Raw genomic sequence first — 17,275 nt, forward strand, 5'->3', positions numbered from 1 at the left:
TATTAGAGAACTACTGAAGGCATTAAAAGATTAATGGTCACACAGCTGGTCTGTATGAGGTAGGATTTGAATCTAGGACTTTCTGTTCCAAGGCCACACTCTAACCAGTAGAGCAGAACTCTACTTCTCTTATAAACTACATTGTGAATCCAAAAAAGCTCATGACAGGCAATAATAATAATAACAATAGATATAGAAGTGAGCCACAAATTTGTTAATTTATTACATAATTAAAATAAGTTAATTCACTGATCAGGGAGGGGAAAACAGCATAGTTATAAAAGGTTAGTCAACAAAGTTCACTGGTTAAAAACATTACAAAATTCTTTGTATAGAAAAAGAATAAAGCTGGTAAAGTTAAGCTTCAAATGTTTCATGTGACCAAAATGCCTTTATTAATTATTTTTGAAAGCAGCAGATTTTTGTAAAGGTAATATCAATTTCTTCTTAGTTCATGAACCACAGATGATAAAGTAATCTCTGTCTCTCTCTGTCTCTCTCTCTGTCTCTGTCTCTCTCTCTCTCTCTCTCTCTCTCTCTCTCTCTCTCTCTCTCACACACACACACACACACACACACACACACACACACACACACACACACACAGCTTAATTACTTCTATTATTATCATCATTAAATCTTGCTTTACTTTCCAGGTAGAGATTTCCCTATGATGTACTTCAGAAATAAAAATCATACTTCTGTGCAGTGAAGCATTATTCCCTCTTCCTGGGGCAGAGGTGGTGGCCTACAAGTGAAGCATTAGGTATATACAGTTAGACATAGCTAGGAGGTTGGTTTATTTCACTTAGTTGTTCTTTGTTGCAAAGAAGGGCTTAACTGGATATGGAGGTAGGGAAGTCACTGGAAAGTTGTGAAAAAAAAATAAAGAAGGAGTATCAAGGAAATAATAATTAAAAAAACAAGGTCATATGAATAATAAAATTAAAGATATAACTTGAGTATTAATTTAATAAAAATTTTAAAATGAGAAAAACTATCTGTTTTTAGAAGTCTAAAATTTGAAAACTTAGAAATTCCTTCTTGTAACGCAAATATCTTATTTTGGTATACATGACTATTTAATAATTTTTTTAAAAGCTTATGTCTTTACCTAATTGCCTAAATCAAATTAGTTTCCAACCTTATACCATTTTGCGCTTACTTCTCAGTTATCCAACTATTTATTTAAATACTCCTATCTTTAATAAACATGGTTTGGAGAAAATTCATGTGGTTGGTGCTTGCTTATATAAAACTCAACACCGAGTGGCACCATTTGCTGAGTCCTTTATCATTTATCTTTAACAAAAAGGTTTTATTATGAACTCTCTGAAACCTGATCCATTACACAAACTACTCGGCTTTAGGGGGAAAAACTTAAAATATTAATGTAGCTGTTTCAGAAAAATAATTACTCAAATGCGAACAGTTTATTAGACAATTTTACCTCTTTCAGTTACTGAAAACATGCAAAATAAAGATTTTAAGAAATAGAGTAATTAGTACAAATTAGGTATTCTGAAGAGTCAGAACTTATAGTCAGAGTTAAACGAAATTTTTGAAGAATTCCACATCTATTTAAATGCTGAAAACTTTTGTTTTCAGCTTTTGCAAAATTTACACAAAACATAATTAAGGTATTTGGAATTCAACTTCTTCATATAATAGAAGAGTTACTGAAAAATCATTAAATAGCTCTGATAGATATCTACTAGAAGCAACATCTAATTTCTGCATTATTCTGAAGCTCAAATATATAATAGTACTAGCAAAAGGCTAGTGCTGACTTACACATCAGTTTGCCAGAAAAAAGAAAATAAGATATCCTAAAATCCAACTACATTTAAAATGTCCATGTAATAAATGCATCCCTATTGAGACTTACCTAATGATTTATTTTACATTAGAATTCACTCATGAAATTCATGTTTTTTGATAGCCAACCACATCTATACCCTATGTAGAATACAAATACTGCAACTTCTTTCACTGCAATTGAATAAACATTCATTAAACCTGTACTGTCTGCAAAATATTATGCTAAGTACCTGGAGAAAGATAAGTTCTGATAAGATCCACCTCCTCAAGGAACTTACTGTCTAGTAGAGGAATAAGAAACATGGAAATAACTAAAATGCAGGATAATCTCATTAGATAATCATAAAACATCCAAATGTTATAATTTGAGAAAGGAAAAAGCCTGAGGTTAAATTTCAATTTCTTTTCTAATTTTCTAATTTCTAATTTCAATTTCTAATTTCTAATTTTCTAAACCTCACAGTCCATAAATTAGCTCTGATCACCCCAGGAAGACATATTAAATATGTTTGTTGACATGAGTGGTAGCTGATGGAGCATTTCCTGTTAGTGAATGCTCCCCCACATTAGGCTTAATTTTCCCTGAATAATCATTCTTTTTTAAAATCCTGGAGAAAAAAAAAACAGATATTCATATTCCAGCTACAGCTAAAGACAAGTCAGGAAGAGCTGAAATCAATATGATCAATAGTTTTTACTAACATATTTCTATGATATTTTAGCCTACTAATTTCTCTTACTGAATTAAGGACAGGGAAAATTGTAGGCCACATTATTATCAATTGCCATAGCTTCCCTGTGGGCATGATTTCATCAATGAAGTACATACAGGAGATCTGATTCTATACTACAAGATGTCTATAAAACTAACTCAATCAGATGACTGGAAGAAATGGACCTTTTGTCAGGTAGAATCTCAGAAGGTTTAACGTGGAATTCTTAGTAATGTTACTTTTAAGCTGTCAATGATATAGTACACTATTCACTTACATAAAACATATAAAATATACTTGCTATATATATATATGTACATATATGTATTTATGTATTTTAAATATCTGAAGAATCAACTGAAATTGTAATCAGTATCCACAGCAACAACAAAATATTTAAAATTTCCTGAAGAGGAGCTTAAAGTCATATTTCCCTCCCAATACACTAAAATTAAAATACAAACAAAAATTATATTGTGATGCCTTGATTACTGTGAATTAAGTTTATTTATAGAAAATGTTATTTTAATAGGAGACTACAGATTAAGATGTAATTACTTTAAAAAGTATAGCAAAGTAAACAAACAAGATTAGCTGAAGAGTTAAAGAAATTAAATTAAAGAAGAAACAATGTTAAATTCCAAAAGACTTCACTGTTTTGCCTAGAGAGCAATTAATGAGATTTTCTGTACTGAAAAGATTTGTTATAGCATGTTATAGACATAATTTACTCCACAAAGGAATTCATTAAGTGATCAATCCAAAGAAAGTTGGAATATGCTATGACTACAATTATTTGCCACAATTGAGACTACGCAAAGAAAGTGGATGTAGAATTTTTTTAATCCACTTTTGTAGATTAAATGAGTCACTCTTTGGGAATCCCAGAACTACTTAGAAGAGGTGTTCCTGAGCTTTTGGTTATTGTGATATATTATCATTACTGTCATTGAGAATTTTTTTTAAAAACATCCTTTATTTCTCATCATTGCTTACCCCAACCAGTTTCTTAACAATAAATATGACAAAGCATATTTCTACAGCTCTTTACAACAAACATTATTACAATGCTATAAGGGAGTTATTTTAAGCATTAGAATTGCTACTTCATATATAAAGAAACTGAGTCTTGAAGAAGTCCTTTGCTCAAGGTCGCAAATGTTGGAGGCAAAACTTAAATACAACGATCTATTTACTATACTGTTGTAACAATGTGACATGGCATATATTCTTAAAATTAAAGTTAATAAAATTAATTTTACGAAATTACCCCACTGAGGGGTTGAGTCAGAATTGTGTTTCTGAATCTCCCTATGCCAAAGGATGGTATTTAGTTTGTGATGGAGAACCATGGATGTAGAGAACTATCTCTACATTTAATAGTTAAATAGAATATTCACCAGTCTTGCACAGAATATTCACATAGTCTCTCTTGGAGAGAGAGGTTTGTAATCCAGCAAGTATGGTTGTAAATTATAAGACTATTAAACTATTATGAAAGGCATAAAGGTATTTCTCCCACTTTTTAGGTCAAAACAGAACACTGAACAGGTGGCATTATTTAACAGATAAACTGATTTGAGTCAAAATCTTTGCTTTCTGTCAAATTCCCAATTATAAATTCTCATGTTTTAAAGTATAAAAGTTCAACACCACAAAACCTGGTCCTGCTTTTATAGTACCAAGATTCTTCTCTTCAAAATAAGAAACATGGCAGCATTTGAGGGATGGTATGAATATGCATGAAATCTGACTGGATGATAAGGGCTTTCAAACTACTTTATGCCAGTCAACTACACCATTTAAGAATTTTCTTCTTGCTCTAAGTTTTCAGAAAAGTTCTACGGAGAGCCCAAACCAGTTAGTAATATACCATAATGTGCTAATTAAAAATGCAAAATCTACTGGTTGATGGAAAATGCAAAATCTTTCATAAATTATATAAAATTATACAAATATAGTTATAAATACACATACAAACATGTAATTATTTCATGAATACATTTATAATCATACAAATTATGCAAAATTTAAATAGCTCACATGTATGTGTTTTATAATATTTTAAGAGCTTTCCTCCTTCTAAGACAGGTAGTTCATTCTAATTACTTTTACAGATGAAGAAACTGAGGCAGAGAGATTAAGGCGACACAGCTAGCATTAATAATATCGACATTTCTATGAGTGTCTTAAAATTTGCATAGCACTTTTAAATGTGTAAATGTATTTAATTTACATCTTATTTAAGATGCACAACAACCCTTTCAGGTAAGCACTACAAATATTATTTATTTTACAGATGAGGAAGTTGAGGCTCTCAGAGGTCACAGCTAGTGTCAGGAAGGAATAAAGTCTAGGTCTAACTGACTACAATCAGCATTCTGTCCACTCTCTCAGGAACTTGTGAGGGATCTTTGAGACCATTTCAGAAGGTGTGCAAGGTCAAAACCAATTTCATAATACTACTAAGAGGTTTTAATGTCTAATACAGCAAATATAAATAGATATAACTCACATAAACTAAAACTCTTTTCAAGAGGGTAAAAGGGTTCAGAGGCCAACAAGTTTGAGAATCATAGCACTTTGTCAAACTGGCTTTCAAGTATTAAACATCTTAATATATTATTTGGCAACAATACATTCTTTTTTTTGAGTATGGAAAAAATAAGGATAAATGAATAGTAATGTTGAGTGAATACTAGTCAAGTCAATCAACATTTATGAAATCCCTATTATGTGCTGGGAGCTGGACAGCATTTTTTTTTTTTACATTTCTGGGGTTTCCTGCCAACCACCAAAATAAAAGACATGATTAAGTATTTGGTATGTGTTGGGGATATGCGAGAGTATTGTCTTTTGGTCTGACCTATGATTTTATCAGCTTAAAAACCTTGGTATGGAAACTCCCTCTATTGATGGAGATCCAATACTTCATAGTAATTTAGTAACATTATCAGTAAGGGGCAAGTTTTTGAGCTCAGAGATGTGGAAACACTAAAGCCATGGTGCTACTGCACCACAACTGTCTTACATACTAAATAAATTTCTGTTACAAAAACATATGCCCTAGAGAAATTCCATGTTGCCAGTTGTCTATAAATGTTGAACAGATCTCTCAGCTCCTGGTTTACTAAGAGGGCAATTTAAAAGAATTTAAGAAAAACAGCCTCACCCACCCATCTTTCCTTCTGCTGTGATACATATTACATTGTTCAATTGTTACACATAATTGGAGTGATTGGCTATTAAAATGGCATACTGGGGGGGGGCAGAATTTATCAAGAAATTATGACCACCATCCCATTCATTTTTAAATCTCTATTGCTATAATTACCTGCTTCACAACCTATTTACATTTTTATCATGTTTATATCTGCTATGCCAAATGGTATAGGTGATGAGGAAAAACACCCCAAATCACCCCTCAAACTGAGTAAACACAAAAACCCAAAGAAGTATGGGTGTGGGGAGAAGAGGCCACTTAGGATCCCTTTGGTCAAAGTTTAGGATTACTTGTTTCTCTTGAAAGTTGACTACATTCTGTACACCTTTTGGAGAAGCTGAGGGTCACTGCAAATGGTGTTTCACTGCTGACAATCACTGGGCACAGGTCTCGTTCTTCAAAGGAGGGCCCTGCAGCTTTGGTGCCCAACCTGTTAACTAACCACCTTCAAACTTAGGCCCAAGGGGGGTGTTTCCACTGAAGCTCTTATCCCAGATGCAAGTTCACACAAGATCTAGCTTACCTTGTTCCTTCCGGAGGCAAACCTAAATAGCTGTTCTCATGTTCTTCTCAGCTTAAATTGTATGATTCCTGGAGGATGAAGTTGCTAGTTTCCCCCCTGACCTTCAGATTTCCTGGACCCTAGCAGGACGGAAGAAAGAGCAGCCGGATCTGGTGAAGGGAACCTGCAGGTAGTTCGACTTGACCAGAAGTCTCTCCACCTTTTCTGGAGGGCCAGACTAAATCCTCTGGCCAATCCCCCTCCTCCTGGCTCCACCAGGGCTTCTCGGACGAAACATAAGTACTTTCAAAAGTAGGGGTTGAAGGAATGATAAGGTGCAAGGGACCCAGAATGTCCATCAAGTTGGGCACGATAGCCAAAGGGCCATATGTTAGAGGTCCAACTCATTTTATAGGGTAGGAAACCGGGGCCCATTGCTCAACAAAATCCTGTAAATAGTAAGGAGTCAAGCAAGGCCGCGGTCCTGTGACATTTAAACCTGCGGTGATTCTGAGCTTACCCCTGGGAGTAAAGGACGCAGGGAAAAGGAGGTGCCGCGAGTCCAGAACTGGGGCAGAGGAGCCCAGCCACGGGCTGTCGGCTGCATCCCAGAGCAGGGGAAGGAAAGAAGGGAGCGGAGTCCCCAGGAAGGGCAATCTGGGGCGTGGGCAGAGCCTTGCCCTCTAGAAACCTCGGGAAAAGTTATTCCTAAACCACTGCTCCTCCAACTTGCGCTTCCAGTTTTCACCCACAAGGTGCAAGGTGGCGAATACCCCCCTACCCTCGCGGCAGGAGTGGGGAGGACATAGGAGAAAGGGACTGAAACTGGGGCGCTTATCTCCGCAGCCTAGAAGCTCTTACCTTTCGCTCCTCACCGCGGACAAGCGAGCTCACATGGGCCAAAGTTTCTTCCAAAGCAAGCGAATCAAGCGCTCCCAGGATCTGGAGCGCAAGGTTCGGCGTCGGCGCTGCGACTCCCGGGGGGCCTGCAGGTGACGGTCCCCAGCCACTCTACACTGCTCAGCCCCTTGCCTTCGGCCCCAGCCCCTGCTCCCAGCCGCAGCTAGGACTAAAATAGGCATCGGAGCCGGGAGGAGGTGGCGGCAGTGCCCGGGCACGGGCTGTCACGGCGCACGCGCCCCCCAGATGCGCCTACAGCTGCAAGTGCGGAGCAGCTTGGCAGGCGGAGACACTGAGCCCCGCCGCTTGCTTAGAACCGCTTAGAGAGAAGGAGCAGAGGAGGGAGCTATCCAGGAGTTCCTCAGAGGTCTCGAGCAGGGCTCAAAGGTTATCCCACCGGCTTTTCTTTACTGGGATTCATTTCCGTGCTCCGTTCTGTTTTCATTTTTGTTCAAGGATCGGAGAAATGAATAGCAAACAAATTACTTGCACTAGGCGCTTTTCACGGCAAAAACGGGTAGCCCTGGTGGCACAAGATGCGCCTGCAAGTTTTGTGTGATTTCATAAATTTATGAAAGTCTCTCATCAGTTACAGATTGGATACTCATCTGTGACTTCCAGGGATAGACGTTTTCTCTGGCGATGCTAAGAGAAGTTAAGGCATTTGCCCATGGCCAAGTGGTTTTCTGAGAGGCAGAAATTAAATCCAAATCACTCACTCGAAAGCCGACCTTGTGGCCATTAGTCCATGCTGCCTCTGTAAGACCAAGTAACCAAAATAAACCTCGAGGTGTGCTTCTTTCCTTCCTGATTCCTTCTTGGTTTACTTTGAGGCATTCACCTTCTCTGTGACCCAAGTTGGGTATCCACCCCAAATACTCACTTGGACTATCTGTACCCAACTTGTGGAAGAGAATTCTGTGCTGGTATTGGTCTGATCAACCACAGTCAGACACACTGAAACTTCATTTTATCGTGGTGATGTCATTTTGGTGCTCTTCCAAAACTAAGGACAACAACCAACCTACCCAAGTTGGTCACAAGTCGTAATATGAAATGGAATACTTCATTTCCCCTCCAGTTCCATTGACACCATTTCCTACTTTTGCCCAACTCCTTGCTGAATCCTTCATCCCTCCTTCTGAGAGTCATCTGCGGTGAAGTCCCATGAAAGTATTGTTTGGAAGCTAATAAGTTTACTTGCATAAACGTGCTTTAAATAAATAACTTGGTTTAGTATACTTTTTTTGGTCTAGCTTCTTAGGCATCCATTTCTTTTAAGACACCTTAGGGTATGGTTAAAACAATTTAGAGGAAGAAGGCATGTGAGGACCTAAATTTAGAGCTTAAAGACTATCTAATACAACCTCTTCATTTCAGAGATAAGGAAACCAGGAAGGTCAAGTGACTTGCCCAGTTATACAAGGCATAAATAGAAGGGAAGATTTGAAACCAGATTTGAAACATCTGATTCTAAATCCAGCACTTTTTCCACTGCAGTCAGATCACAACTCAGTAAGTTTTTACTGAAGACCTACTATATGCCCCTCTACTGTGATACACAATGTAATATTCTGCCTTATCAAGGATTATATGCCCTTTAATGCCAACTTTGGGTGAGTCTAGGTCAGAAGAACAGATTCAAGAAGAGGTTCCAGAGCTCCTTTGGTCCAGAATGTGAGCCAAAAATCCTTGCAAGTCCAATAATATTGATGGTGCTTACCATACCATAGGGACTAAATAATTTACTGCCATTTTTCTTCAGTCCAAGTCACAGCGAGACAATTCTGGAACCACCATTGAGATGAGGCATGGGTAAGATAGGTAACAACATGAAGAACATAATGGAAAAGTTTTTGGTATTAATTATTATCCATATTATCAACATAATGTATTACATATTATTACTTTTACATCATATCAATGTTACAAAAATTCCATGAGATGGAGGTATTTATTTGTGATGGGTTAATTTTTTTTAGACATTAACCAACTGAGACACAAATAATATTTATGTATGCTAACTTCACAAGCCCTTGACCTACTTGTTTCCACAGTATTCCTAAGAATTAAAGGACCCTAACTTCTTGTTGTTGGTCTAAAGTCCTAAGTCTAATAGCTTAATTTTAGACTTAATCTCAGATGTTCCCCTACCAACAATCTCTAATTTAAAGGGTCTGGTATTAAGCTTACAAACCTTTTGGCTATAGGAAATTGCCACTAAGAGTAGGGACAATGCAGGGAACCAATATCTCCCCAACTTCATGTCAATTCCAGGTAGGAGCAGATTGTCAACTTGCATTCAGTCAGGCTTAAAGTCTGCCAGGTGTCAGTGGGGAAATTGAGTTAGAAGAATACTACTTCAGCCCAGGCTGAACAGCCGCTCTCTCACCCTTCCCATGAGATCACCTTTTGCAGTTCATACCAGCATCTCACAGGCTTACTGGCATCATGGATTGGGAGCTCAGACCTCCTTTCTTGCTTTCCATACCTGGAGTTAGACTCAAAAGAACAGTCACTTAATAGTCCCACAGCATCTTAAAATAGCAAGTTCCAATAACCAGGTTTCAAATACAACTGTAATTGCACTTTGGCTAAGGAACATCTTTTGAGGCAAGTCTTAAGTGACTTACATGCCTTTCTATATATGTTCTAGTTCCTGAATAAATAGCAATCATAAAATCAAATTTACCATTAAAACCTCAACTTTTCCAGGAAATTTAGACTAAAATTCTTTTCCCCAGACTGAAGATGTCTTTGATTTATTCTCAGTAATTAATTTAGTCAATTGTTTTAATACTAATTGCTTTTACATCACTTTGTAACATGTCCAGTTTTTCTCCCCATCACTCCCCTTTCCCCTGTTTCCTAATACCTTGCATTCTAATTACCCCTTCCCTCAATGTACCTTCCCTTCTATAACACCCCACCCTTCCCTTATGCCTATCTTCTCTCTTTTCTTGTAGGGCAAGATAAGTTTCTATATCCCATTCCCTGTATTTCTTATTTCCTGGTTATAGGCAATAAAAATTCTAAACATTCATGATTAATACTTTGAATTCCAACTTCTTTCCCTCCCTCCCTCCCTACCCATCCCCACTGAGAAGGCAAGCAATTCAATACAGACTAAATATGTGTCGTTTTGCAAAAGACTTCTATAATAATCATGTTGTGTAATACTAACTATATTGCTCTCTATCCTACTCTATCCCCCCTTGTTTTTTTTTATTATTTTTTTGTTCCCTCATTTGACCTTGTCCTTCCCAAAAGTGTTTATTTCTAGTTACTCCCTTCTCCAATTTGCCTTCCCTTCTATCATTCCCCTCACCCCACTTGTCCCCTCCTCTCCTACTTTCCTGGAGTGTGAGACAGATTTTCACCAAATTTAGTGAGCATGTTATTCCCTCCTTAAGCTGTATGTGGAGAGAGTAGCTTCACTTTTTCCCTCTCCCCTTCTCCCTTTTCTTCTCCATTGAACAAGATTTTTCTGATCTTTTTTATGAGTTATAGCCTGCCCCATTCCATTTCTCTCTTTCTCCTCCCAGTATTTTCTTCCCTCACCCCTTAATTTTTATTTTATTTATTTTTTGTGTGTGGATATCATCTCTTCTGATTCAACACAACTTGTACTCTCTGTATATATGTGTGTGTGTGTGTGTGTGTGTGTGTGTGTGTGTGTGTGTACAATCCCTCTACCTACCCAAGTACTGAGAAAAGATTCAAGAGTTATAAATATTTTCTTTCCACGTAGGAATGTAAACAGTTCAGCTTTAGAAAGTCTTTTATGATTTCTCTTTCCTGTTTACATTTCATGCTTCTCTTGATTCTTGTATTGGAAAGTCAAATTTTCTATACAGTTCTGGTCTGTTCCTCAATATAAATGCTTCAGAGTCCTCTATATCATTGAATGACCATTTATTCCCTTGAAGTATTATACTCAGTTTTGCTGGGTAGGCGATTCTTGGTTTTAATACCAATTCCTTTGCCTTTTGCAGTATCCTATTCCAAACCCTTTGATCCCTTAATGTTGAAGCTGCCAGATCCCATGTTATCCTGATTGTATTTCCACCATACTTGAGTTGTTTCTTTCTAGCTGTTTGCAGTATTTTCTCCTTGATCTGGGAACTCTGAACTTTGGCCACAATATTCCTAGGAGTTTCTCTCTTCGGGTCTCTTTCAGGAGGTGATCAGTGGATTATTTCAATCTTTATTTTGCCTTCTGGTTCTAGAATATCAGGGCAGTTTTCCTTGATAATTTTATGGAAGATAATATCTAGGCTCTTTTTTTGATCATGGCTTTCAGGTAGTCCCATAATTTTTAAATTGTTTCTCCTGGATCTATTTTCCAGGTCAGTTGTTTTTGCAATGAGATATTTCACATTATCTTCCATTTTTTCATTCTTTTGATTTTGTTTTGTGATTTCTTGGTTTCTCATAAAGTGATTAGCTCCATCTGTTCCATTCTAATTTTAAAAAACTACTTTCTTCAGTGAGTTTTTGAACATTCTTTTTCATTTGTCTAATTCTGCTTTTTAAAATCTCCTTCTCCTCATTGGCTTTTTGGACCTCTCTTTCCAATTGAGTTAGCCTCCTTTTAAAGATGTTATTTTCCTCAGCATTTTTTTGGTTCTCCTTTAGTAAGCTGCTAACTCACTTTTCAAGCTCTTCTATTGCCTGAGTCTAGTTTAAGTTCCCTTTGGAGGCCCTGGAGGCAGGGGCCTTGACTTCCTCTGACAGTATGCCTTGTTCTTCCTCATCTGGAAGGATGGGAGGAGACACCTGTTCACCAAGAAAGTAACCTTCTATGGTCTTATTTTTTTCCCCCCTTTTTGTGCATTTTCCCAGCCAGTTACTTGACTTCTGAGTTTCCTCTCCACAACCACCTTACCTCCAGTTCTGCCAAGCCAGCACTGGGGGTTGAGATTCAGATGAGCTGCTCTAATCCCCCAGGGGCTTTAGGCAGGGGCAGAGCTGCTATTCAGTGTGAGATTAAGATGAGCTGCTCAGGTGGGGGCAGGTTAGCCAGACAGGGCTCAGTTCTCTCAGGGGCTTTATGATGAGGCCTTCAACTATGAATGTGGGCTGCTGCCTGCCTTGGGAGCCCTGGTCTGCTGCTGCCTCCACTGTTGCCTTCCAAGGAGGCCTGAGTTATGGGGACACTCTGCTCCCTTGGTGGCCAGCCAAAAAAACCCTCTCACTGACCTTTAGCACCTGTGGGTTGAGAGATCTATGTTGCTGCTGGAGATTCTGTCCCTGAAGGCTGCTTGGTCCTGTTCCTCCTGGTGCCAAGCCCAGGGCTGGGCTGGGCTGGGTTCCGTATCTGGTGTGACAGACCTTTCCCATCAGTCTTTCAGGTCACTCTGGGCTAGAAATCTCCTCCACTCCATTGTTCTGTGGCTTCTGCTGCTCTAGAATTTGTTGAGAGTCCTTCTTTACAGGTATTTTATGGCCTGGGGGGGAAGAGCTAGTGTATGTGCATCTTTCTATTCCACCATCTTGGCTCTGTCCCTCAGGTTATTTTCTTAAAGTGTGATTTTAATCATTCCATTCTCCTTCTCAAGAAGCTTTGGTGGCTCCAGGTTTTTTCTAGGATAAGAACAAGCTCCTCTGTTTGACATTTCTCCTCCTCCTCATCCCCTTGTCTTCTTCCTCTTCCTTCTCTCCTTATTCACCATATTCCATCATCCATCTATGTATCTTTATACAGAATGTCCCTATGCCTGGAATGGATTAATTCTCACCATCCCTACTTCTTAGTATCATTAATTACTTTAATAACTCTGCTCAAGAGGTACCTCTGACATGAGACCTTCACTGACACCTGCTGATTACTAGAAGCACCCCCCAAATTACTTCCTACATATTTTGCATTTGATTATATTTATACATTTTGTTTTCTCTGGTAAAATGTAAGTTCCTTGAAAGTAGCATCAAGCACAAAATAAGTAATGATTAAATGTTTGCTTACTGACTGATTGATTAGTGAGCCAACTGTATGTATGTATGACAGTGAAGACTCAAACCCTCTGGTAGACAGTAATATGGAAAGGGTTACATTTTTAAGACATGGGAATATGTTTTTCAAACCTTTTATAGGATACACAAATGTCATGGATTAGCACTGTCTGGGACGTTGGAGGAAGGGGGTAGATGAGAAAAGAATAAGGGAGATATTTGACCTTGAGCTTTCTGCCTGGATCATTTCTTGAGCCCAACCCCAGAACCCATTGGTAGAACTAGGGTCATAATCAAGAGCAAAACAGCATTGTAAGAAGTTGAAACATCGTTTTTCAAAGTTTTTTTTTCACTGATTTTGTTGAGACTACAGGAGGCAGTACATGAATAGAAAATGAAGGGAAATTTGAAAGTGAGGAAAAGGAAAAGACAATAGGTAGAAATCCACTGGACTTGTTAAAGGCTGGTTGGTTGGTTCCTAAAACATATGGGTTGGTAACACAAAAGTCTAATCTTAACATTTTTAACTTCCCCTGATATTATATAGAGCATATGTCAAAAAAAAAGTTATTTAAATAAGCAGAATTAGGGATATCAGAACAATTCTCAAGAAGAAAAATAGCAATGTATGTATGTATGTGTGTGTGTGTGTGTGTGTGTGTGTGTGTGTGTGTGTGTATCAGAAGCATAGTATCATGGTGGATAGAGTCAGTTTAGAAGTAAGGATGAGCTGGTCTCAAGTCTTTCTCTGACACATACTGGCTGTGTGACCCTATGTAAATCATATATTTTTTCAATGCCTTAGATAAACCTCTAAGACCATAAGATGTAGACTGGTTGCCAGTTTTCATTAGTGGAAAGACTTTTCACACTGGGACTTCCCTTCACTCTTGAAATTATAGGTCCAAAGCACCATCTCTGGCAATACTCATGCATAGGTACAATGATCCTTTTTATTCAAAACTGTGATGATTTTTCATGAGGAAACTCCTGCTACTGATGTAGCTAGGCACCTGCCCTCCAACTTAAGGTCTTAGACAGTTGCCTGGGAACAGTGACCTACCCAGAGTCACAAAACCAGTAAGGGACAGTGGTGAAATTTGAACTCAGGTCTTTATGATTCTGGAGAACTGCTGTCTATGGACTATGCACCCATTATGTCTCTGTCTTGCTGCTTCATTGCCTTTCTGTGTCTTGCTCTCTTTATCTTTGTATTTCCCTTCATTGCTTTCATTCTTTATCAATTGCAGGTGTTTTATGAGTTTTATTTGGCAAGCATATAAAAGGGTATGGCTAATCCATTACATGCTGCTTATATCTTTCTAGGTGTGACACAGGAAGAACTTGGTTCAAATCTTGCCTCAAACAATTGCTAGCTCTGTGACCCTGGTCAAGTAATAACCTCCTTGGATCTCAATTTCCTCATCTTTTAGATGAAGAGGTTGAAACTGATGACCTATAGGGTTTCCTCCAGCTCTAACTCTGTAAAGCTATTATTCTATGAGCTTAAGATTCATTATATTTCTGGTCTCTGGAACCAAGTATTAGGACAATTCTTTTTTTGATGAGAAGATGATGATGTACCTGAAGTTGATCAATTTGAAATTATAGTCAGAGCCTCACCTCAAAGCTGGATAGTACTAAATATTATAAGCTTCTCATATTATTATAAAAAATTATGATTACTAAGGGTATCAAATCCAAGTCAGGAATTCTAGCCATGGGATTATAGGTTTGTTTCCTCTCATACTCATTGGATTACTCAGGCCAGCCTTGGAAAGGTGACAGTGACAAAATTTCCTAGCACTAGTTGAAAACCAATATGAAACAAAAGACATTTTTCACAGAAGTGAACAAATGAAAAAGGTAGGGGGGTGGGGGAGAGGGATGGAAAACCCCCTTTTAATAGGCTTGTCTATCTCCCCTGCAGAACCAAGTAGCTGGTATAATTTCGACATAAGCAGCTATTTCTATCATCACCTTTCCAGAAACCTTATCTCTTCACTAGCTGAACAAAAGAAAATTGATGAGACTTTAAATTTGAGGAAAGAGTGTACTTTTGCGTAATTGAACAAGATTGAGAGGTAATTTTATTTTTAAGAGTAGAAAAAAGTTTTGAAATCCCTGTAAAGTATAATAAGAACAAAATCACATACTCTTTTGCTGCTTTGAGTACCTCCCTATAAGTATGAATCAATGTGACATTTCTTTAGGTGGCTAGCTTTAAATGTATAGGAACTGTACTTTTTCAAGAATTCACTTTTTTATAATAACTCTTTTTAGTTAACCACACAGTGCTAGGCGGCCACATGCTGTTAATTGACTACTAAACCAGGGTCTTTCTGTTTAGTTCTTCCTTTTCTGTATTTATGAATCTCCAGATGCTGCATTTATGTGTTAATGTTAACATGTGTATGTGTAGAATCAATGCAACAGCTATCTCAGTCAAATACTTAGTTTTAGTTTGATCTTTTTTTTTTTGGTTTCAAACTGATTTGCTGGGTGAGGATAGTTCCTGAAAATAATTGAATGCATTTCTTCATAAAAATGCAGATGTCTACTTTTTGCCCTGACTCTGGCTTGCTAGACTCACAGAGTGGGGGTTGAAAATGGCAACTTCAACTACAGTACATCAAGTGGATAAATTGTCATGTAAGGGATTCCTGCCAAACCATCTGCCCCCAAAAGTAAAATACCAAATATGGACCACATGAAACTTGGCTTTGAAGCCTGAGGAAAATCTGACCCCATATTTAACTTTTAATAATTAATTCTAAATTAATTAATTAATAAATTAATTTTCTTTGGTAATGATGAATGGCTTAGAATAATGGAACACAGCCTCCAAAGAAATAAAGTTGAGCAGCATTCAAAGAGTGGTAGAAAAGATGTATGTGGACAAGCTGCAACTCGTAAACAAAGAATGACATAGAGAAAGTGGTACAAATGATGTAAGAAAGTAAATCTTTGACTAGAAAAAAAAGATGGGTTGGTCACATTGGGAAAGTGAGGGATAACTGAATGTATAACTCGTGATCTCTACTGAAATCTTCTCAATATAAATAGAAGAGGAAGATCTCCAGCACATTGAATGAGATCCTCGTATGATAAATAACAGGAGGATGTGAATGAGGACTTGAAGTCAGGAAAACTTATCTTCATGAGTTCAAATTTAGCCTTAGACTAGCTGTGTGACTCTGGGCAAGTCATTTAACCCTATTTGCTTCAATTTCCTCATCTGTAAAATGAGCTGAAGGAAATTGCAGACTACCCCAATGTCTTTGCCAAGAAAACCCCAGATAAGGTCACAAAGGGTCAGAAACAACTCAAATGACTGAACAACAACAGGGTGGATAAGGGACATTTGGGCTGAGCCTTCCCAAATGGGATGCTATCTTCATTGTTGTAGTGGATATCCACGTATCTGAAATCATGAAGCTCTTGATGTGCTTATATATGACATAGATGACTGTTTTCCCAACCAACTGGATGCAAGAAAGCAATAGCACAGGAAGAATTCAGAAAAAAAGATGATGCCTGATGCCTACAGGACAGCATCTAGAACATTTCTTGCTTCTCACCTTCCCCCAGAGTATCTAATGCTATGCTTCATATAGTAGGCACTCAATAAGTATTTATTGAATTGGAATGAATTCCAAACATTAACATTTACTGGTTATCTGAAGGAACAAGTCAAATATCCTATGCATCTGAGAAGCATCATCCAGAAGCTTTGGTCAATCCCGTTTTCTTTAAAAAAAACTAATTTTCTTGTCTTAACTGTTCCAAATGAATTGGATATAGCACACATAAGGCCCTATTGTTTCACCCTAAACAGATGGGCAAATTGCAAAACTTTAATGAATGCACAAATTTCAGTGGGTTAGGATTTCCCTGGGGCATCTAGAAATTAGGTGCTGGCTCCAGAAGCAAACTTATGAAATAAGCAATAGCCCAGATTCCAGAAAAAAATGGATGTAGCAGGGCTGAACTATAGTAATTCACTGACTTGGGGTTGGGAATAAGGCACCTGCAAATAATTGCAATGTCAGAAACTATTGGCTTGATATTTTCTCTTCCTGCTCTTTCTCATATATCTTTTGTTCATTTCTGTTTGCTTTTTTGTTTTTAAGTGAAAAACAAGGGAAAGGGTGAGAGACA

General features: G+C 37.8%; 1 protein-coding gene across 5 annotated transcripts in view; it reads right to left on the reverse strand.

The window, feature by feature from the left end:
* POPDC1 (popeye domain cAMP effector 1) overlaps nucleotides 1-7,427 on the reverse strand; it is a 73,783-nt gene extending 66,356 nt beyond the window's left edge. For 4 of the 5 annotated variants that reach the window (XM_072642941.1, XM_072642943.1, XM_072642944.1 and 1 more), the window contains exon 1: nucleotides 7,121-7,427. The gene's annotated coding sequence lies outside the window, so the exon portion shown is untranslated. Of the gene's footprint in view, nucleotides 1-6,280; nucleotides 6,914-7,120 lie in introns of those variants that run through there. The other variant, XM_072642942.1, reaches the window with a different exon arrangement.
* Between the last annotated feature and the right edge of the window lie 9,848 nt (nucleotides 7,428-17,275).

Source organism: Notamacropus eugenii, chromosome 2 (assembly GCF_028372415.1).
Source record: "Notamacropus eugenii isolate mMacEug1 chromosome 2, mMacEug1.pri_v2, whole genome shotgun sequence".
NCBI lineage: Eukaryota > Metazoa > Chordata > Mammalia > Diprotodontia > Macropodidae > Notamacropus > Notamacropus eugenii.